Source organism: Rana temporaria, chromosome 8, assembly GCF_905171775.1.
Source record: "Rana temporaria chromosome 8, aRanTem1.1, whole genome shotgun sequence".
Classification (NCBI taxonomy): domain Eukaryota; kingdom Metazoa; phylum Chordata; class Amphibia; order Anura; family Ranidae; genus Rana; species Rana temporaria.
The window spans coordinates 103,497,818-103,522,808 of NC_053496.1; the positions used below are offsets into that span (position 1 = coordinate 103,497,818).

The 24,991-nt window shown below is 41.5% G+C and overlaps 1 protein-coding gene across 1 annotated transcript in view; it reads left to right on the forward strand.

Annotated features, from left to right (window-relative positions):
* Positions 1 to 8,023: 8,023 nt before the first annotated feature.
* The window catches only part of MYOZ1 (myozenin 1), a 62,718-nt gene continuing 45,750 nt past the window's right edge, over positions 8,024 to 24,991 (forward strand). The window contains exon 1 of the mRNA XM_040320456.1: positions 8,024 to 8,243. The gene's annotated coding sequence lies outside the window, so the exon portion shown is untranslated. The remainder of the gene's footprint in view (positions 8,244 to 24,991) is intronic.

The window sequence follows — 24,991 nt, forward strand, 5'->3', positions numbered from 1 at the left end:
ACATTTTTTACTCCTTGATGCCCAGGGCTGTCAGCTTCAACATCCTATTGGCAGTGTCTGCATCATATGGTGGAAGATTATCTAGGGGCAAAAACAGACATGGCGAGCTTTCCAGTAGACTATCCAATGGGTTACTGGGTCATGAGAATAGACCACTGGCCACAACTTGCCCAGTATACAATTGAGCTGCTGAGCTTCCAGTGTGCTTTCCTAACAGGCATTCAGTGCTGCTGAAGGTTTTGTGACAGATAAAAGAGTGTGTCTGTCCAAAGACTCCGTTGACCAGCTGACATTTCTCAAAATGAATCAGTCCTAGACTAGCAGCAGCTATCAAGCCCCTGATGCCGATGTCGCTGATAAAATGTGTTTGGGATCGGGAATCTCTGCAACACTGTCTAGGCTGCCTAGCTTTGTGGTCGTTGATTTTATCTCGAAGTAATGTTTTGGTATAGGTTTCATTGACACAATTAGCATCCAAGGACTAATTTTTCCACACCTGTTTGACAGGTGCATATCATTAAAAAAAATTGCAGCAAGGGCAATTCTTGCTTTCATCAAGAGTATCTCTTAATGAACCAACAAAGTTACGGTGTGAAGGCACCACCAACATACAAAACCCAATTTTTCCGCACCTGTTACTGTTACTATCCAAAAGAGACACTAGACTAGACTAAAAAAAATTGTTAATCTTCGCCTGAGTGTACTATAATTTGGCTTCTTTGCATAAGGCTTGTTCACTATGGTACAACACTTTGTTATTTCCATCCAAAGTCTGCTAAAGAGACACCAGAATTAATCCAAAAAATCTCTAATCTTGTTCCAAGTGCACTAAAATGTGGCTTCATCATACACACTGGCTCCTCAAGCCATTGTTCACAAAATAAAGAAAGTTTGCAGGGAAAATCTAGACTAGGGAGTCCCCCCAGGCACTATATTTAGAGGAATTATTCATTTTTATTGTCTCACTTTAAGCATCATTAACCACTTAAGGACCAAGCCTCTTTCCAAGATTTGGTGTTTACAAGTTAAAAAACATTTTTTTGCTAGGAAATTACTTAGAACCCCAAACATTATATCTTTTTTCTAACATCCTAGAGAATAAAACGGCGGTCGTTGCAATACTTTTTGTCACACCGTATTTGCGCAGTGGTCTTAAAAGCGCACATTTTTTAATTAAAAAATAAAACAGTAAAGTTAGCCCAATTTTTTTTTATATTGAGAAATATGTTACGCCAAGTAAATTTATACCCAACATGTCATGCTTCAAAGTTGATCCCGCTAGTGGAATGGCGACAAACTTTTACACTTAAAAATCTCCATAGGCAAACTTTAAAAAAATCTACAGGTTGCATGTTTTGAGTTACAGAGGTGCTAGAATTATTGCTCTTGCTCTAACAATTGCGACGATACCTCACATGTGTGGTTTTGAACATCGTTTTCATATGCGGGTGCTGCTCACGTATGTGATCGCTTCTGCGTGCAAGCTCGGTGGGACGGGGCGCTTTAAAAAAAGGTTTTCTTTATTTTGACACTGTTTTAAAAAAGAAAATAAAAATTGGGTCACTTTTATTCCTAATACAAGGGATGTGAACATCCCTTGTAATAGAAAAAAGCATGACATGTCCTCTTAAATATGAGATCTGGGGTCAAAAAGACCTCAGATCTCATATTTAGACTAAAATGTAATAAAAAAATAAATAAATGTATGTCACTTTAAAAATAATAAAATAAAAAGAGCTATGGGCGAAAGTGACATTTTTACGTCACTTCCGCCCTGCAGTGATATGGAGATGGGTAGGGGCCATCTTCCCCTCACTCGTCTCCATACCCAGCAAGTGAACAGACCCATCGCCTCCACCGCTGCCGATGGCTCCGGTAAGTGGCAGATGGCACCAGAGAGTGGCAGGAGGGGGGCCCTCTCCCACCGCTGATAAAAGTGACTGCAGCGTATCCGCCACAGAGCTGCTACCATAACAACGGTATTCCTCTTCAAACAGCCAACGTATTCCTATGGCGGGCAGTCCGTAAGTGCTCCTTTAAAAACAATCTTTATTAAAAAAACAAATTTGTATTGATACATGTCCCCCAGGGCAGTACCCGCACCCCCATAACCTTTTTATGTCCAAAAACTTGCATATAAGCCTTCAAAATGGGGACATTTGATTTTTCAAGTTCAAGTCCCATAGACTTTAATAGGGTTCGCGGTCCGGGTCCAAACTTTTTTTACCATGTTCGAGAGTTCTGGTGCGAACCGGGGGTTGTTCGGCCCAACTCTAAACCATGCTGATATTATATAATTGTATTTACCTTAATTTATAGTGTAAATTATTATTGCAGAGTTTGATCCTGTCAGTAACACACTTCCTGTCTTAGAGTGACAATGCTCACTTACTACATAGGATCTATGGAGGAGCAGCGTTGTAACCCACACTGCTCCACTAAATTGGACTGCAAAAATCCTCCTCTGCCCATATCAATTACATGGGGTAGGGCATTGTGTATTTCACAGAAAATAGTTGGGTCAAGCTGATAACATTGTTTGGGATTTCAGTCCAGTGCACAGAAAGTTACAAGGGCACTCAAATTGTATTAGAATCTTACAAGAATTTTTCTGTATTTGAAGTTAATGTGTTTACCTGGAAATGAATAATTGCAGCTACCACATCAAAGGCCCAATTATCTGCATTTAGATATACTTTAAATCAAATGATTTTTCTAGATTATTCAGTGCAGAAAGCTATCAGTCAGGGCTGAGCCGGGGGGTGGGGGGTGCAGGAGGGGCAGGGGGTGCCATGCCACACGGTGGGTCTTGATTCCACCACTGCATGCTGACAGAATAGTGAGGACACTGCCAGCAGTCTATTAACCTTCGAGCTGTAAGAGCATGTGGGCAGCGACAGGTTAAGTGCAAGGGGCAGTCCAATGAAAGGCAGGGATCTCCTGGGGAGGAGGGACAGAGCAAGGTTTGGTTTGTTCTTAGGTGCCCCCCACTAACAGGAATTTCATGGCCCACTGCTAGAGGGGCAGCACTAGCTGGGATGAGTATGTAGTCAGGTGCAGTCTGTACTGCCCCACTATAGGTGGTGCTCAACCAAAGGGGCAATACAAAAGAGGAAGGAAGTCATGAGAACTTGGTTCCTCTACGACTTCCTGCGGTCACCAGGGGGACAGCTGCCCAAATGGATGCTGTTACCCCACATGACCTCAGTGCCCATCTTGGGTCAGGGCAGTGTTTCTGTTTAGAACTCTGGCTTCTGGGTTTGGCATGCTTTGTGCGAGTGGGTCTAGCACAGGAATGGGCAAACTACGGCCCGCGGGCCGTATACGGCCCAGCAGACCTTTTAATCCGGCCCGCCAGCGCCTGCCCTGGTCTGCCCGCACTGCCAGTATATTTGCAAATCGCAGCGCTGGTTTGCTGGGATCGCGGGTTTTCCCAGCAACCAGTGATGCTGCCAGTGTGCGCCCGCCCCCTGCTTCTCACCGCAGGTCCTGGAAGTTTATAAGCGTGTACGGCGGCGAGTAGGGGGTGTGATGTCACGTTCCTTCCCCACCCCCTGCAGCTCGCGGTCCACTCATTGTGAGTAGGGGCCACGCCTGTCTCCCGCGTCACTTGCGTGCCCCGCCCCCTGCTGTTCCTGGTTCCCTGTCCACTCCTGGCTCTCCTAGAGGCGTGACGTCCTGTGCGCGCCCCGCCCCCTACTACTCGTTCCCGGCTATTTTTTTCTTCCAGCATCTGCCCCTGCATTCTAGGTATGTGACATATTTCTAGTTCGTTGATCGCCATTAATGGGCAATTTATTGTCAACATTAACACTGCTGGGCATATGTTAAAGGTCACACTGATGGGCACTTTTTATGTTAAGGGGCACTCTGATGGGCACATTTTATGTTAAGGGGCACGCTGATGGGTATATTTTTAATGTGCGCACTGATGAGCAAATTTTTTAAGAGGCACACTGATGGACACATTTTGTTGTGCCCATCAGAGTGCCCCTTAACATAAAATATGCCCATCAGCGTACACATTAAAAATATATCCATCAGCGTGCCCCTTGACATAAAAGTTTTGTTGTGCCCATCAGAGTGCCCCTTAACATAACATATGCCCATCAGCGTACACATTAAAAATATACCCATCAGCGTGACCCTTATTTTATGTTAAGGGGCACAATGATGAGCACATTTTATGTTAAGGGGCACTGTGATGGGAACACCTGATGTAAAGGGGCGATGTGATGGGGACACCAGTGTAAAGGGGCACTGTGATGGGGCACCTGATGTAAAGGGGCACTGTGATGGGGACACCTGATGTAAAGGGGCACTGTGATGGGGACACCTGATGTAAAGGGGCACTGTGATGGGGACACCTGATGTAAAGGGGCACGGTGATGGGGATACCTGATGTAAAGGGGCACTGTGATGGGGACACCTGATGTAAAGGGGCACTGTGATTGGGACACCTGATGTAAAGGGGCACTGTGATGGGGACATCTGATGTAAAGGGGCACTGTGATGGGGACACCTGATGTAAAGGGGCACTGTGATGGGGACACCTGATGTAAAGGGGCACTGTGATGGGGACACCTGATGTAAAAGGGCACTGTGATGGGGACACCTTATGTAAAGGGGCACTGTGATGGGGACACCTGATGTAAAAGGGCACTGTGATGGGGACACCTGATGTAAAGGAGTGCTGTGATGGGGACACCTGAAAGAAATACATTGCATAAAAGTTTTGTAAAATAACTCTTTTTATGCTTTTCTACCTTAAATTAATAAAAAAATGTAATGTTACAAGTTTAAATTTAATTTATATTAATTCACACATACACATCGTCCATCTACTCTTGGTCCGGCCCCCGGGTCCAATATATGAACCCATTGCGGCCCTCGAGTCAAAAAGTTTGCCCACCCCTGGTCTAGCAGGTACCATGCATATTGGCAGGGAGAGGTTCCAGCAGAATAGGAAAAGTGCAGGGACTAAGCTATCTCTAGGAAGCTTCCCATTTGAGTGTGGACCAGCCAGGCCCCATTCCCGCTCTTTGTTGCAGAAACTGTCGGCATCATCCCAGGATATGCTTCTTTGCCACAGTTTAGTAAGTGGCTCCAGTTGGCTGTGCCTTTTCACAAAGTCTAGTTAAATATTGTTCAGACTTTCAAAATGCATTGTTCTCTTGCTTTACGGTCTCTGTGTGATCACTGCTCATCGGTACACCACACTGTGTATGCTGGGTGTTGTCTGGGCTCTGCTGGATCTCGCCACTGATTTGCTCACACATGCTAACTTGCCACATTGCTTTTTCATTTGCATCATTTCATTTATTGGTTTTCTTTTCCATAGAATATAACAGAAAATTCTCTCTACAGATGTGCCATGTAAGATTTGAGATACATAATAAACTCTTATTGCCTCTACTTATGCTTTTACTAAAGGAAAATACTGTATACTGGACTGTGCACTGCAGGGGCAGTTGCTCCAGCGCTTAGTAAATGAGGAAAAGCTTCACTTTGCAAAGAATACCCAATCACATGCAAGGAAAATATAAAAAAAAACACTGCATTTTTGATTGCATGTGATTGTATGATAGAAATCAGCAGAGATTCTGCTCATTTTAGAGCTCCCCCTTAGGTCTAGAGCAACTGCACTTGCAGTGTACAGTGTATTTGCAATTAGTAAATCAACCCCCATTATGGCTACTATAACTCAGAAGCAGTCCTTTGCAGCATTGAGGGCAGAGTAGGGAACTCCACATACTGTACTTGTAATGATAAAACAGAAACAAACAGCTTAGAAAAAGACTCTTAGTACAGTATTAAAAACAGTGGGATTTATTGCGTTAAATAAACACAAAAACGCTAGGGCACCCACTCTTTGTATGGAATCATGCTGAATCTATATGTTATGTGAGCTTCAAGGAGAGACCAGAAAATTGGAAACAATGGTCCACAAGTGATGCAATGACAACCACAATATGGCTGCAAAAATGTACAATTTTATGTAGGTGGAGAGTGTTTTTTTTTCAGACATAGAAAGGAAACTGCTTTAAATTGCTTTGCATTGTGAGTAGGTAGGGTCAATAAAGTGCAACCACTGTGCAAACAAAAAATACATAGACAATATATATGAAAGTCTTAGGCCCCGTATACACGACCAAACATGCATACTGAAACTGGTCCGCGGACCAGTTTCAGCATACATGTTCAGTCGTGTGTAGGCGCGAGCGGGCAGAATTCCAGCAAACATTTGCCCGCCGGGCCTTTTCCCAGTGGGCAAATATTCCTGGACTTGTTTTAAAACCGTCCGCTGGAATCCTGCCCGCTCGGACATGTATGGTCGTCAGTACAGACCTACCGTACATGTCCGAGCGCCCGCCATCCCTCGCATGCATCGAATGACTTTGACGCATGCGTGGAAGCATTTAAAAGGCAGGCCCGCCCACGTCACCGCGTCATCGTCGCGGCGACGGCGCGGACACGCCCCGGGTATTGTTTACGCGCGGACTTCTGTACGATGGTTAGTACAGCCATCGCACAGAAGTCCCCGGGCAGACATGTACGGTGAAAACGGTCCGACGGACCGGTTTCATCGTACATGTTTGCCCGTGTGTACCCGGCATAATACATAAAGTAGTGTAGCAATAATGGTGTGGGTCTCAGTTCAGTTTTATGCCTGACTGCGCACATGTGATGCATGGGAAAGCCCTTTGCTGGCCCATTATTACTTTCTTGTGCAGCCCTCCTGTGCATTATGTGTCAGTCAACACTCGGTTTGGCATTACAAGAAATTGTATATGCCTAGGCATTAAAGTGGGCAAGCCCCCTTTGAACATTGGCCCAGTCATGAAAGGTTGCAATTGCTGCAACTGTACTGTACTATATCTCAAATTCCTTAGCATGAAAATGGATAATGGTACAGACATTAAAGCGGGAGTTCACCCGAAAAAAACGTTTTAACATTAGAGTGAGGCTAATTAGGCGAAGCATAATCGGGTGTTTTTTTTTAAATCAATGTAGTACTTACCGTTTTAGAGATCGATGTTCTCCGCCGCTTCCGGGTATGATCTTCGGAACTGGGCGTTCCTATTTGATTGACAGCCTTCCGACGGTCGCATACAGCGCGTCACAAGTTGCCGAACGTCGGTGCGCTCTATACGGTGCCTGCGCACCGACGTTCGGCTACTTTCGGGAACTGGTGACGCGCTGTATGCGACCGTCGGAAGGCTGTCAATCAAATAGGAATGCCCAGTCCCGCAGCCCATACCCGGAAGCGGCGGAGAACATCGATCTTTAAAACGGTAAGTACTACATTGATTTAAAAAAAAAAAACACCCGATTCTGCTTCGCCTAATTTGCCTCAATCTAATGTTAAAATTGATTTTTCGGGTGAACCTCCACTTTAAGAGAGGACTTAATAAAGTAGTATTTTGTTTAGTTAGACCAGTTAGTTTGTATTCGTTTCAAATACCAATGGCAGCGGTATTATGACATTTTCATTATACGATACTGTGAATATGGGTATTATGAGTGTGGTTAAAAAAAAGTAGTAAATAACCCTATCTGTTTAGATGATTAATTTTTTAATCTATGCTTTTTTAATAACTCATCTCAGTCCTTCCACCACTGTGGATTCAAGACTAACAAATGTCATGTCTAAATTAACAATAACAGAGAGCAAGTTATTGATATAGCTGAAACCATTCAACTGTTCTCACATATCAGTCGGCAATAAGTAGAAGAGGACATGTTAATAATTTTGAAACTTGCGGTTGTAATTAAATGCAGTACTCTGCAATAAGGCAAAGTGTGCCAATTTATCTCACTTATTATGATAATTAATAAAGACAGTATATAGTCAAAATATAATGGGTCGGCTAAAGGTTAGGTGACACTCCGTAAAGTGAGGTTTAATGGACTTCAGGGCTGCTGAGTTCCACCTTTTTCCTTCCCTCTTCTGTCCTCTTGCCATCTGAGATCCCCCTTACTCCTTTGGCTATTAATAACATCCAGGATGCCACTGCAAGCAACATCCAAGAGTCAAATATACTGCACTTTACATCAGCACTTTGCGCTGTGCAGACACCCTGGTGCACACGTTCTTCTTTCTCCAACAGCTCTCTGAAAAACAGGACCCCAAGAAACCAAGACTCCAAAACCCAGAAAGAAGGACATTTAGATAAGTGCACTCATCAAGCCGAAGATTAATAAGCTGACCCTAAGGTTGACCTCCCAAGTACTGGTGTAAGGTAAGGTTTCTTATTCATAATACAATTTTGAACCAGCAGCAGAGAAAGTCTGAAATAATTCATAGGAAATGTACTTTACTATGTAAGAACATAATATGAAAATAAGCATAATTATTTATAAGTGCTGAAATGCTTGGGCTGAAATTGAAGCTCTGTGCAAGGGAATACTGCTGAGCCTGCGAGGCAAACTTCTCAAGTATGAGATGAATATAGACAGCAGCCAAATGCTCCCAGGGTAACGTAAGATCCCTTCAGAGACTTTTACTAGGTTGGCTCTGTTGGTTGTACCTTAGACCTTTTAATGTCATATAGAAAATCACTTCTTGTCACAAAGCCAAAAATGTTGTGATATTTGAAACACCTTTCCTTTTTCTTTTACATACTACCTTTATTTTAGAATGAACAGATTGATCTGAGTACTCAGTAATCAGTGTTCACTTTTTCATCTGCTTATTTAATAAAGACAAAACACAATTAAATCATGTTTATGAAAGATGGAATGCTAGGCTGCCTGGCACCATGTACTAATTCGTTTATTATCGCTTCTTAACAATTTACAACATACAGTTGGAGTCAGCGGCCCTTAGAATTAAAAAGTTAGGAGAGGTGAAGGGTGATAATCAACCTGTGCTCAGCTCAAACAGGCAATGATCTAAAGGTGAAGTTATGGTTTTCTAAAATATTCAACATATGGGGTATATAGCATACTGCTGCAATGGCCACTCCATTAATAATTATTGCAATTGTACCTGCAAACCGCCCAATGCTTTTTTAGATGAGAAACAGAAACACCTTTTAGAACAAAGTAAATTGGTAATGGACATACCCCTGCCACGCCCCCATATATGTGGATCATGGTGAATTAACATGCAGACAAGGATTAGTTAAACCTTTGTTTTGTTCATACTGGCTATAAAAAATAATGAGATTCTTTACATTTTAGATTGAAGGCATAGTATAACATTTTTGGTAGTAAAATCTCTAATTTTTATAGAGATCTATATCAATCCAAAATGAGGGATAGATGATGAAAAAGGAGGGACTGAGGGTTGTTTCCTAATGAGGGATAATTGCAAACTATGTATTAGAGATACCATATGCAATTATATAATGCTGTTGTGTGTTAGTATATATTATACATTAAAATTAAAATATATTAAAATATATAATATGCTACATAAATACAACTTAAATCTGCTGCCGCATAATGAGATTGTATTTCTTGGTGAGTATGAATTTTAGCACACTTGTATATGGATAACTTTTATTTATTTTTTACTATTTTTTTTTATGAATGCTTTCCCAATAAAAAAAGTTTTTCCTTACACATGGCTGGATGTTTGGTGTGTACAGGTTCATCTCATTGTAGGGCTTACTAAAGGTCCAGTGTGCTTTACTCCAATATTTAGAGCTGTCAGTTTGTTATCCCTGGACTTAATTAATAGAGTGTTGGTAGGTTAATTCTTGTGTTTTCCCACTAGTAACAATGCAACATCTAATCTGAGTCTTTTTATGGCGATACAGATCATAGGCCCTGGCAGGGCAGTTAGGTTTAAATTGGTTATCTTGTCACTGACATGTCCTGTACTGATCACACTGTCATTAGCAAAATCACAATAAACAAAGGCCCAGATTCACGTAGGAGATACGACGGCGTATCTCCAGATACGCCGTCGTATCTCTGAGTCTGATGCGCCTACGCCGTCGTATCTTAACTGCATATTTACGCTGACCGCTAGGGGCGTGTACGCTGATTTACGCCTAGAATATGTAAATCAGCTAGATACACCAATTCACGAACGTACGCCCGGCCGTCGCAGTACAGATACGCCGTTTACGTTAGACTTTTTCCGGCGTAAAGTTACCCCTGCTATATGAGGCGCAGCCAATGTTAAGAATGGGCGTCGGGCCAGCGTAGAATTTTCCGTCGATTACGTTGTTTGCGTAAGTCGTTCGCGAATAGGGCTGTGCGTCATTTACGTTCACGTCGAAAGCATTGGCTTTTTGCGGGTTAATTTGGAGAATGCGCACTGGGATACTTTCACGGATGGCGCATGCGCCGTTCGTGAAAAAGCGTCATTTACGTGGGGTCACAATAAATTGACATAAAACACGCCCACATGTTCCATATTTGAATTAGGCGGGCTTACGCCGGCCTATTTACACTACGCCGCCGCAACTTTGCTTTGAGAATACTGCACTTGCCTGTCAAAGTTGCGGAGGCGTAGTGTAAATAGGATACGTTACGCCCGCTCACAAATACGCGCTCCCTACGTGAATCTGGCCCAAAATGTGTTTGTGTTAGTCACCTGTAAAGCAAAATGCACACTGGGACTCTCTTTATCTTTTACTATGGGAAACTCCAGTCTCTTTATATAAGAGCATTCAATTATTCTGCTTCTGTAATTATTTGATAGGATCTAATTTTAAGTCTTAAAACCGGTACAGTACTTCAGGGTTTTTCCTTTAAATTATTAAATGTTTAGAATTTAATATTGTCTAATCAGAATTCATTTACCAGTTTACTCTCCTTGACAGGAAGCCATATTTAATACCACAATAAAACATTTCAAACATTTCCAGCTGACAACTCTAGTGACATTTTATACCACATGCGTGTTAAGTATGACGTTTAATATGTACAGCTTTGATTACAAATACCCTGTGTGTTTGTCCAGCTTGTACTTGCAGTGCTATTGGATTGAGAGACCTGCATATGGCTTGTTATGGCAAGTACAGTGTCAGTTCTGTACATCATGGGAGTATGCTACAAATGTCTTGTTTTACAGCTTTCCAGAATGACTGCTGGGCCTCATAGGTATTCTGTGATATCTGCACTTCTAGATTTCTTCATACCAGACTTAAACCTTTTAAAGTGTATATTCAGCCAAAAATGTTTTAAGTTTAGACCAGAGTAGGTGGAGGGGAGGGATTTCTACTATTTTCCTGCTTCGATGATAGCGGTTTCATCTGACAGGAAGTGATGCTGCGTACACACGACTGTTTTTCATGACGACAAAACGGTCGTGTGTAGGCTCCAGAGCATTTTTCTCGTTTTTTATGTCGTCGTTTTTCTCGTCGTGAAAAACGGTCGTGTGTACGCTTTAACGACGGGAAAAAAAAGCGCATGCTCAGAAGCAAGTTATGAGACGGGAAATTAGCATAATCAGCCCAAAGGGTGGCGCCATTCGAATGGAACTTCCCCTTTATAGTGCCGTCGTACATGTTGTACGTCACCACGCTTTGCTTCGAGCATTTTTTATCACGATCATGTGTATGCAAGGCAGGCCTGAGAGGAATCGTGTCGAGAAAAACTTTTTTTCCATGACAAGAAAAATGGCCGTGTGTACGCGGCTTAAGGGGCAATTTCTGATAGCCACACAGATGTAAATGAATGTGCATTTATTTTTTGAAGAATAGGGGAAGGCTAGAGCCTCTGTAATGATTTCTGATTTGATGTCTATGTCTCAGTTAAAGATTCCCCCTCCCTTTCTGGTGAAGCTGATGACATTGTGACATTAAAGTGGAAGAAAAACCTAAGTCAAACTATCTTAAAAAAAATGTCACCCTTCTTCTTACCTATCCTACCGAACCTGTAAAAAAAAGTTGTATATACTTACCTATTTTCAATCATGTGATCCTACAGCTCCGGCTCATGGGCACTTGAAAACAGCTGGGAATTCTGGGAGCCATGACATCACCTATAGGCTTCCCATGGCCTAGCCATTGTTGGTGCTCCCTCTTTTCCCTTGCAGCAGGCACTCACTGACTCAGGGGAGCCGGAGTTGTGGGATCATGTGACCGGACCAAAGCTGATTAAAAATAAGTAAGTATACAAATCTTTTTTATACAGCCTTGGACATCTATATCTCACAAATTCAGCAATGCACTTTTCACATTTTTCATGTTCGTGTCCCATAGACTTGAATGGTGTTTGCATATTCTGCTGTGAACCGAACCGGGGGGGTGTTTGGCTCATCCCTATTCCTAAGTGACATGCCTTTTCATTTCCAGTTAAGGTCTTATGCACATGGAAGTATTAAAACAATAAAATATGCCATGTGTAGTGACATGGAAATTTTTTTAAAAAAACGTAATACCTCCTCCTATGGTGGTATTGTATTTCTAATGAAATGCAATCAAATATAAAAAATATAAAAAGTGCATTTACCTATATCAAAAACATATGCACAATACTTCATAATGTGATGCCATATATACAATGCAAGTCCCACATATAAAATAGTCGATTTGCCTTTAGTAAAAAAAAAAAGAAAGAAAAAAACCTGGGTCATAGGTTTCGGTGAGTGGATAGTGTGAAGGGGGAGTGTGTCACAGGCACTATTAGGAGCACTTGATGTCATTTTGCTTATTGGCACCTGCACTTTTAGGACTTGCTTCACATCATCAGAGTTGGAGACTTATAAATCACTGCGATCCTCCAACCAAAATTTACTCCAAATCCCCAAAACCAGATACAAGTCCAAAGGAGAAAGAAGATTTGCTGTCCAAGGCCCTCGACTTTGGAACACTTTGCCAACCTCTATTCGGTTGGAGGAGAACCACTTGGCCTTTAGGAGAAAGATCAAAACCCACCTCTTCTGAGCTCAAGGGAGAAGTGGTCAAACAAGCGCCCAGAGGTGATTCAGTTCGCATGTGTAGCGCTATATACATTTTTCACTCACTCACTTGTGGGACTTGCATTGTATACAGTGCCTTGAAAAAGGATTCATATCCCTTGAAATTTTCCAAATGTTGTCATTGTAATGAAACGTCCCACACTCCGCTTGAGTGCTTTCGTCATATACCACTTCCTCCCAGTCTGAATATAGATATTAGATATTCCAACCGCTAACAAGCACAAAACAAGATGATTCTCGTTTGATTGCTGAACATGGACTGTTTATTAGAACCAAAATACAAGTCTTATATAGTTGAGGAGGAGGTTCCCCCCCTCCTGCTCATATTACTCTAACAATACACCTATAACCAGAAACATAAATTAACATGAGCTAATTAACTAATCCCTTAAAGCAGCTGATGTGACTCTGTGCCCACCTGGGCATTGTTATGATAAATCAGAATTTCACTGCAGGTCAGACTTGTTGTCACTGAGCTTCACACCGTAGATTACACATTATCATAAGTATAAACACAGGACACCTTCACAGAATAGCAGGAGCTCCAGCAGGAGTCAGCCTGTCTCCTACATTGTACAGAGGCCAATGTGATCAGCTCAATCAACCAACATGTTGAATTCAGAATCAAACAAACCACGAATAGTCTTTACATATATACTGGGAGATATTGTGGATAAATATTACTGTCCCATTTTAAGTGAACCAAGATATATTTTCTCAGTCACCCTGTGCCAAGATGACACAGGGTGACTTAGACATAAGAGGTGCATGGGGAGCTGAAACAATGGTTTCCCAACCTTTCCAAGTGATTCTGGGTTCCACGGGCCCTCCCATCACAGTCATTTTACATCCAAAAACGTAAAAGTATTTTATTGGGATTTTATGTAATAGACCAACACAAAGTGGCACATAATTGTGAAGTGGAAGGAAAATGATAAATGGATTAAACAAAATATTTTACTAATAAATATCTGAAAAATGTGGCATGCATTTGTATTCAGCCCCCTTTAGTCCTGGTTCACATTGATGCTACTTTGAAATCATGCTACTTCACTTGAAGTAGCACGATTTCAAAGTAGCAGGTCAGCGCGATTTTAGGTGCTAATTGGGTGACATATGTGCCACTTCATGCACAGATGTCTATTGAAGTCCCACCCAAAATCACCAAAAGTAGTGCAGGAACTACTTTTGCAAATCGATATGGGTCTGCAAAGTCGGCGTTGCACCAATTGGAACAGTGCCATTGACGGCAATAGGCTGCGACTTGTCATACGATTTAACCTGTCAAATGCATGACTAATCGCTCCAATGTGAACAAGGGCTTACTCTGATGGCCCTACCTAAAATCTAGTGGAACTAATTACCTTCAGAAGTCACCTTAATAATAATAATAACAATAAGTAATTAGAGTCCACCTGTGTGTAATTTAATCTCAGTATACATACAGCTGTTCTGTGAAGCACTCAGAGGTTTGTTAGAGAACCTTAGTGAGAAAACAGCACCATGAAGCCAAGGAACACACCAGACAGGTTAGGGATAAAGTTGTGGAGAAGTTTAAAGCAGGGTTAGGTTATAAAAAATATCCCAATATTTGAACATTTCATGGAGCACTGTTCAATCCATCATCTGAAAATGGAAAGAGTATGGCACAACTGCAAACCTACCAAGACTTGGCGGTCCACCTAAACTGACAGGCCAGGCAAGGAAAGCATTAACCAGAAGAGAAGCAGCCAAGAGGCCCATGGTAGCTGTGAATGAGCTGCGGAGATCCACAGCTGAGGTGAAAGAATCTGTCCACAGGACAACTATAAGCCATGCAATCCACAAATCTGGCCTTTCTGAAAGAGTGGCAAGAAGAAAGCCATTGTTGAAAGAAAGCTATAAGAAGTCACGTTTGCAGCATAAGAAGCCATGTGGGGGACACAGAAAACATGTGGAAGAAGGTGCTCTGGTCCGATGAGACCAAAATAGAAATTTTTGACCGAAAAGTGTTATGTGTGGTGGAAAACTAACACTGTACATCTAACTGAACATACCATTTCACCCACTGTGAAACATGGTGGTGGCAGTATCATGTTGTGGGGATGCTTTTCTTTAGCAGGGACAGGGAAGCTGGTTAAAGTTAATAGAAGATGGAGGGAGACAAATACAGGGCAATATAAGAAGAAAACCTAGAGTCTGCAAAAGATTTGAGACTGGAGCTGAGGTTTACCTTCCAGCAGGACAAGAGCTACAATGGAATGGTTTAGATCAAAGCATATTCATGTGTTAGAATGGCCCAGTTAAAGTCCAGACCTAAGTTCAATTCAGAATCTTCGGCAAGATTTGAAAATTGCTGTTCACAGACACTCTCCATCCATTCTGACAGAGCTTGAGCTACTTTGCAAACAAGAATGGGCAAACATTTCACTCTCTAGATGTGCAAAGATGGTAGAGACATCCCCAAAAATACTTGTAGCCATAATTGCATCGAAAGGTGGTTCTAAAAGTATTGACTCAGGGGGGATGATTACAAATGCACACCACACTTTTCAGATATTTATTTGTGAACATTTTTGAATACCATTTATCATTTTCCTTTCACAATTATGTGCCACTTTGTGTTGGTCTATCACATAAAATCCCAATAAAATACATTTATGTTTTTGGTTGTAACATGACAAAATGTGGAAAATTTCAAGCGGTATGAATACTGAATACTGAATATGAGGCACTGTACATGGCATCACATTATGAAGCATTGTGCATATGAGACACGCTTATAATTATATATATTTTTTATATAGGTGAATGCAATTTTTTAATTTAATTGTATTTCACTAGAATCACCATAGGAGGAAGTATTAAGGTTTTTTTTATGTTTCCATACAGCTGATTATTGGAATATGTCCTTAGTTCTACACTAAGTAGGTTCACGTACCCACATTTAGGTTCAGCAGCTGGCTGTGGCATATATAGAATAAAAAGACAAAAGGGGGCAGCCCTGGGACTTTGAATGAGGTGAGAGAGGTTTAGCCAATGTTCACAGCGAACAATGCGACAAAATCAATTTATTATTTTCAAAGTGTTATGTAACGGAGCGGCAACAACAATGATTGTGAGTTACCCGACATAATAGCCAATGTACACAGCACAGATGAAAGTAAATATGTAAAAATGTATTACAAATGTTATACATCAATGAGCAACAATAAAACTTGAAAGTTGCAAGGCCAGTGGATACACATATACAATAAACAAATATGTAGAAATATGTAGACATAATGCAGACATCAATAATATCCTGCATGTACAGGCATAAAACAAGCATCAATAAAGCCCTACTAGTTTCGCGAGACCCTGCTCGCTTCTTTAGGGGCGGATGCATGAATGTTGAATCTGCAATGTAAGTGTAGCACAGGCATTTTTGCCTTTTAATATTATATTAATGTTGTGCAGTGTTATTCCATGACTAATGCTATAAATTGGTATTTGGCACCACCTAGTGGCTAAAACGTGAAATGGACTTCATTTATTTTTGTTTTCAAGAACATAGTGAAATATTATGCAAATTACCATACCCATGAACACTCGGGGCTGAAGTGCATGCTGGGTAGGGGATAAAAGGCCCTGTGGTGGCCATCTTGTCTCTCTTGTTCCTGGGACGCATGGCCTGCCAGCAGAGCTCTGTATGTGTGTGGGTTCCATAGAGCTCTGGTCTACATCGTGCGGAGCAGAACAGCAGCCCTTTTGATTCTGCTTTATACCACAGCGTGTTGGAGCAGCAGTGTGGTTGAACCAGAGACCCTTGAAGGAGGTAACTGAGGACTCCTGGTCATCTGTGAAACTGAATAGCGTGACAGTGTGGTCGCAGCAAATAGACTGAGATCCTGTGGAGCGGAGGCATCCATCTGTCTGGACCTCGTGTGGTGAGAGGGCTGATGCCCAGAACTTTGTACTGCTTTTCACACACCTAGATGGATTGCATAGTGTTGCTGGGACCGGTAGTTCCACGGAACAGTTCAGTTCAATAGAGTCACCTGTGCATAGGCCTCAAGCCTGATTTAACTATTTAGTGACTATCGCTGGAGGTACATTTCTAAGAAAGAGTACACAGATACTTTTCACAATTTAAGCTACTGTTCTATGTTGTTCTACATTGCTTTATTGATCAGAGAACCCTTTGGATTACAATCTTTGTCTCACAATAGCTAGCAGAAGACAGAAGAAAGAAGACCAGAGACTATACTGTATTCTTACTGCAAGGCCTTGCAGTGCTGTTACCACTTACTAGAGACTGTAAGGGGAATATTGAGTTCATTATACTGTGATATATCATTCTTGCCGCATAGTGGGTTTCATAGTGTCTACATGGTGTGCTGGAAGTGGGAAGGTGCCCAGTGCTGAGATTGTTGCCAGAGCATTAGTCCCACTTGGAGACACTCCTGCTGAAGCAATAGAGGTGGCTCTCAGGCGATTGCCACTTACAACCTCTTGCCTCATTATTGTATACCAATTGTGGTTCCATGTTAACGATAAAACCTGTTCTAGTAAATTTTCCCTTTTGCTTTAACACAATCTGTTGTGAGACTTGTTAATTCTCCAAACAGGTGTAGCAGTGTATGCCCGGATAACAAGACAAGTAAAGTGAATATAATCTGTGTCTATTCACCTGTCTTTTATTATTGAGCTTCACACCAGCACTGCACCACAGCTGTGTCGAGGGGAGTGAGACCAAATTATTGAGGGTGTTAGAGCAGAGTACAGGCCCAATCAATCACCAGCGGCTCCTTCGGGGGTGAGCGCTACATAAGTGATAAAATCAATAGATGTATGTTAATAAATGGGGGCAGGCGGAATGATTGGCAAGAGAGGTCTGAAGAGGGTTCTCATACTTACCAATAGGTTGAAATGAATTGCCAAACGCTGGATATCAGGATGGCCGCTGTGTAGTGCATCCAGCTCGGGAGCTGAGGAGACGGAGCAAACAAAGGCCACAACAGGGGAACATCCGGAGGATCAGCATGGTCTGGATGGGGGTATTTCTCACTGCAGTCTCCACTAAGGCCCTTGTAATCATGTCTAGAAAATATCTGCAAGGATGTGCATGTATCAGAAGGCATCATGGTTGCAAAATGAGCTTAATGTGTAAGGTTATACTAGATAAAATATAATCTATATATAAGGATGTAAGTAAATGAATTAAGCTTACTGAAGTATGTTAGCATAAAAGACTATCTGAGATATTGTATATACATGAATGCAAACCAACATGGTTACAAAGTTGGTATGGGCAGGGAGACTATGGGACAAAGTGGAAATAATATAAGTATTACATGTGTAAAAGAACAATGTAACAGACCCAATAGGGGTAAAGAAAGTAAATAAGTTGTACCTCAGTTTGTTCTTAAAGATGTGACCGCTGTATCCGCTGTAACATAATAAATTAATTTTGTCGCATTGTTCGCTGTGAACATTGGCTAAACCTCTCTCACCTCATTCAAAGTCCCAGGGCTGTCCCCTTTTGTCTTTTTGTGTACTACTAGGGATGGATGTGTTAGAGGGGTCACTCCAGACCTTTATTTTCTTTTTCTATATAGAAAAAAGGGATATCTACCGGTATTTATTTTTGCTCACGTTTATACCTCACTTTATCCTGTGCACAGGAAGTAATATAATTTATTACACATAGGGGGTTATTTACAAAAGGCAAATCCTCTTTGCACTACAAGTGCAAAGTGCACTTGAAATTGCACTGAAAGTGCACTTGGAAATGCAGTCGCTGTAAATCTGAGGGGTAGATCTGAAATGAGGGGAAGCTCTGCTGATTTTATCATCCAATCATGTGCAAGCTAAAATGCTGTTGTTTATTTTCCTTGCATGTCCCCCTCAGATCTACAGCGACTTCACTTCCAAGTGCACTTTCAGTGCAATTTCAAGTGCACTTTGCACTTGTAGTTTGCACTTGTAGTGTAAAGTGGATTTGCCTTTAGTAAATAAACCCCTAAGTGTAAAATCCTGAAATCCTTCCTTGCCTGGGGATCCTTCGATGGCACATACACCAAGCATTATAAGTGAATAAAAAAAGTTTATTTGCAGCGCTTGAAGAAATAAGCCTGAAGGAAACAGAATCCGAAACACAGTCACCCACACTTTATGTTTAATAATAACACATTACCATAGATCATAAAAGTCCCAGATCTTTGCCTTGTCTTTGAGTGCAATCTGGCAAGCTCATCATTGCTGATTCTGCTGCACAGTTTGTGTAGTTGTGTTGGTGAGATAGTAGTGTAATGTCTTTTAACAGTTTATTTATCATAAAACAAAAAACAAACTTTTAGCAGAGAAGTATGATAGTTTGTTCTGCTTATGGGTTTATTGGCGTTGAGTGGGCAAAGTGTTCTATTCTTCTCCTCCATTCTAGACATGCCTTAACATTTGATGTATATCAGATCGCTCGAGTTTTATAATAAAGGCCACTGATACAAGCAGGGCCATCTTTACCACAGGGCAAATGGGGAAGCTGCCCAGGGCCCTGTCACTGTTGGGGGCCCAAAGCAACCCCCTTTGAAAAAAAAAAACATTTTTTTTAGGGGTCCGGAGGTCCCCAGGGGCCCGGAGACCCCCAGGGCCCCAGATGGCAACCCCCCTTTTTTTTATTCATTTTTAAATAAAATGTTTTGTTTTTTTTAATATAGTTTTATTTTTTATTAAAGGGACAATTTTTTTAGGGGTCCCCAGGGGCCCAGATGGCAACCCCTTTTTTTTTATTTATTTTTAAATAAAAAATTTTTTTTTTTTAATATATTTTTATTTTATTTTTTATTAAAGGGCCAATTTTTTTTTTTAGAGGTCTGGGGGTCCCCAGGGGCCCGTAGTTCCCCAGGGCCCCGAAAGACAACCACCTTTTTTTTATAAAAAAAAAACTTTTTTTATATATTTCTTTATTTCTTTTATTTTTTATATATATATATATATATATATATATATATATATATATATATATATATATATATATATATATATATATATATATATATATATATATTATATAATATAAATGTTATTATTATCATTATTAATAATATTATTAAAGGACCCAGAGGTCCCCAGGGCCCCGGATGGCAACCCCCCTTTTTTTTATAAAAAACATTTTTTTTATATTATTTTATTTCTTTTTTTTCTTTTTATTTATTTTTTATATATATATATAATTTTTTATTATTAAAGAGCTCAGAGGTCCCCAAGGCCCCATGTGGCAAACACCCTTTTTTATTTTTTTTATAAATGTTTATTTTTTTATTTTTGTTTATATATATATATATATTTTTTATTAACCACTTAATACCCGCACGCCGTCATATGACGTCCAAAACGGGGACCTGTTATCCTGGGTGGACGTCATATGACGTCCTGGGCTTTGCGGGGGGATATCTCAATGATGCCTGCACCCAGAGGCATCATTGAGATATCATTTTTTAGCGGGGGCGATCCTGCGCACCGTAAGAACAATCATAGCGGCACTAGATCATTTTTACAGACGGCGGGAGGGGACACCCCCCTCCCGCCACCATCCGGTGCTTCTCCGGGCTCTCCCGTGCCATCGGGGGCCCGGAGAGATGATCGCCGTCCGCCGGATGTTTACCATAGAGATGACTGGTGACCAGATGGTCACCAGTCATCTCTATGACCGTCGGAGGCCTGGTCGCGATGTGATGACGTCACGCCCGGGTCCCCGTAAGTAAACAAACCTCAATTGCGGCTAGTTTGAATGAGATCTGTGAATTTTTTTTCACGATCTCATTCTTTCCTGCCTGGAGGAGAGATGTGGGGTCTTATTGACCCCGCATCTCTCCTTAAAGAGGACCTGTCACACACATTTCCTATTACAAGGAATGTTTACATTCCTTGTAATAGGAATAAAAGCAATTGAAAAAAAAAAATGTAAAAAAAAAGTGTCAAAAATAAATAAATAAGTAAAATAAAAAATAAATAATAATAATAAAAAAATTAAAATGCCCCTGTCCCCGGTAGCTCGCGCTCAGAAGCGTATGCACGCGTAAGTCCCGCCCACGTATGTAAACGTCGTTCAAACCACACATGTGAGGTGTCGCCACGTGCGTTAGAGTGTGTGCAACAATTCTAGCCCTAGATCTCCTCTGTAACTCTAAACTGGTAACCTGTAAAAATGTTAAAGTGTCGCCTATGGAGATTTTTAAGTAACGAAGTTTGGCGCCATTCCATGAGTGTGCGCAATTTTAAAGCATGACCTGTTAGGTATCTATTTACTCGGCGTAACCTCATCTTTCATATTTTACCAAAAAATTGGGCTAACATTACTGTTTTGTTATTTTTTAATTTATGAAACCATTTTTTTTACAAAAAAAAGCCGTTTGAAAAATTATTGCGCAAATACGGTGCAAGATAAAAAGTTGCAATGACAACCATTTTATTGCCTATGGTGTCTGCTAAAAAAAACATATATAATGTTTGGGGGTTCTGAGTAATTTTCTAGCAAAGGAATGATGATTTGTACATGTAGGAAAGAAGTGCCAGATTAGGCCCGGGAAGGAGGTGGGTTTTAAAGCCCGGTATTGAAGTGGTTAAAGGGCCCATAGATCCCCAGGGCCCTGGATGTCAACCCCCCCTTTTTTTTATAAATGTTTCTTTTTTATATATATATATTTTTATTTTTTATTAAAGGGCCCAGAGGTCCTGGATGGCAACCCCCTTTTTTTTGTAATTTATTTTTATAAAAAAAAAAAAATTATTAAAGGGCCCAGAGGTCCCCAGGGCCCCAGATGGCAACCCCCTTTTTAAAATATATTTTTTATATATATTTTTTATTTATTTTTTTCTTTTTATTAAAGGGCCCAGAGGTCCCCAGGGCCCCGGATGGCTACACCCCTTTTTTTATATATATTTTTCTTTATTTCTTTTTTTTTAAAGGGCCCCCCGCTTCTAAATTCGCGGAAGCCCCCCCCTGCTTCTCAATTTCAGGCGGCAGCACCCCCCCATCCCGGTTCTCTGCTCCAGGGGGCCATGCCTGAAGCTGTGTTAGTGGCCCCATAATTCCTGATGGCGGCCCTGCCGCTTGTTAAGCCCCTGTGCTGCCCACAAATCAGGCTGAAAATCATCAGTGGCACGCAGCCAGTGACAGTACTGCTTCCCTTCCCTTCCCAGTGTTTTAAAATGTACAGCACCCCTGGCTTCCTTTTAGACGTGCACTTCTCCCTTCCTGCCACTGGGTGCTGCTTGTATATAAAAGTGAATTAGAATGTGATTTTATAACATCCCCAGTTTGCTCTTCCCGAGGCTAACTTCTTCATGTCCTGCTCCTCAAGGTATGTCACTGTTTGCTAATCTATATTGTAAATAGAAGTTTTCTGTAGAGTGTGCCCAAAGTCTTTATAATATTTGATGATTCACTGCAGGTCTGGTCAGTGTTTTAAAAAGTTCCTCTATTTTACACATGTCCATTCTGCTTTAGCACCATGGGACCCCATGCCATGCCATGTGTAAAATAGAGGAACTCTTTAAATCACAGACCAGACCTGCAGTCCAGGCTGAGTAAGGCCTCAGAGCACATGGCATTACTGTCTGTATTTAACTGCTTGATGGGCTTATTTTGGGCCTGGCTGGATCACATGTATGTGTTTTGGCGGCCCACATTTGCGCAGGCACAGCAGCCCATTCATTTGAATGGGCCGCCATGCCTGCGTTTCCTGCAAAGAAAAGTGCATGCCTCATGTAATAGGCTGCGCACACGGCACACCTATGCCCATCAAGCACTGAAATACAGCACTGTCTGTCCATTCTGCTGTCTGCTGTGACTTATCTGCAGTTCCTGCACTGTCAAACTTGCTGCATTTTTAGACGTTTAGGTCACGCTTTTAAAAACACAGTGCGTTTGTGTGTGCAAGAACTGCAGGTAAGTAGCATGGTGCAAAAGCAGAATGGATTTCAAGGCAACTGTATTTTTAAAATGCTGAATGCACCTTTTTTCTGCAGGAAACAAAGGCATGGCAGCCCATTCAAATCAATGGTCTGCTGTGCCTGCACAAATGAGGGCCGCCAAAACACATACATGTGAACCAGCCAGGCCCAAAATAAGCTGGAGGGGGGCCCAAAAAAAACGTTTGCCCAGGGCCCAAACCATATTAAAGACGGCCCTGAATACAAGGCTCGATTAATGGCATCCTAATAAAAAAACATGGCTCATAGATGGAAGAATATCCTTTGCCTGCCACTGTAGTCGGGTAGTCACTGCCAAACAGGCAAGCTGGGTGGTGCTTGCAGGGAAGTCTATGGCTCAGATTCAGTGGGAGTCTGACAAAATGAATGCTGTCTATGGGGGCTTTAAAGCGCATGTTCCCCCAATATTTCATATTTATGATATGTATCTATGTTATCACGTACTTGTATTAAAACATATCCTGTTCTCTTTGCATTGCTTCTTTTGTGTGCAATACCTGGCAATCCTGCCAGTCCCCCTGCTTTTCTCTTTCAAACACCACGTCAGGCATGGAAGCACATCCATTCCAGCATGGCCTCTGAGAACTCTACTTGGGAGTGTATCTTGCCTGTACTGCAGTAGTCAGACCTATGCTGACCCCTCCCTAAACAGCTCTTCACTGAGAAGATCAGTGTACTGCTGTTTCTCTGTCTCCTTCAGATATTTTCTAGACAATAGTGGTTATACAATTTTATCAAAACAATTTTATTAACCCAGAGCCATCTGGTGAGCGCAATTTGTTGTCACTTTGGGTGAAAAGTCACAAATTTTATCTGGAACACGGATTTTATTTTTCACATGGTGTTTGGAGCAGAATCATTTCATTTTCAGATTTGTTTTGAACTTTTTATGACATATTTGTTTTCATTAATTATAAACTATTCATACAATTTTTTTAAACATTTGTGCACATGTATAAAATGAAGCAATTCAATAATATACATTTAAACAATGTTATAAACGTATACATATAATTTGCATAGATCACTCTTTGAACTTTCAGTGATTGTATTGGGAACATCCTTTCTCCATGTATTGTTGAAAACCTGTGTTATTTTGGAGATAGGATGGGAAGCGCCAAAGTTTGAGATTGGGGTGTAGGTCAGGAGTTTCTAGCGATACCTAAATGAGGGCGAGGTCTGATACAGTGATATCATGAATATCTGCCCCTGAGACCATTGGGACAAGGCTGACAGTGCAAAAGAGGTAGCCGATTCTGGTGAAAATGTTGTGAGGGTTGGAGTAAAAAGTGAATTCCCTGTCCACTGGGTGATAGAGCCACCAGATGTCGTGGAAGTGAAGATAATCCATAATGGATGCGAAGTGTGTAAAATCTGAGGTTTTGGGTAGTTATGGTGATCGCTTGAAGGAAGATATGTCATCTATTGAGTGCAGGGTAGTATTGAAGTCTCCCCCAACTATATGTGGGAGGTGTGTATTGCGTAGTAGCCAGGAGGACATCTCACTAAAAAATTTCTTACTGGGATTGTTTGGAGCGTATATGTTAGAGATCACTAGTTCTCTGTTCCCTAATTTCTTTTTCAATATTTTATTGGATTTTCAAAAATTATAACAAGCCATGGTTTGCCCACGCAGGGGCAACCTCTGTTCCCTAATTTAATGTGTATGGAGATGAAGCGGCCCTGGATATCGGTGTCTACGGACAAGACCTCGCAGGGGAGGTTCTTGTGAATTAATATGATAACCACTGCTTTACAATCGAGTGCATTTGAGCCCAGAACAGTGCCTACTCAGAGCTGGACGTCAAGGGATGTTTCCTGGAGTAGGGCAATGTCGGTTTTCAGTCTCTTAAGATAGCAAAGTATTTTAAGTCTCTTAAAGGGGGACCTAAGCCCTTTCACATTCCAAGAGGTGATTTTCATGGGGGAGCGGTCTTAAAGTGATTTGGGTATGGTATACTGGTTACATTAGGTGTAGACCTGAGGGGACATGACAGTGCGTAGCAAGGTGGGAAGTCTAAATCACCTGAGTGACTGGTGTTTGACGGGTGTCACAGCGGAGGGGTACCAGAGGTGGGTAGGAACCAGGGAAGGTAGGGGCAAGAAACAAAAATACTACAAAGTAGGCATGTGCATTTCGTTTCGTTACGAATC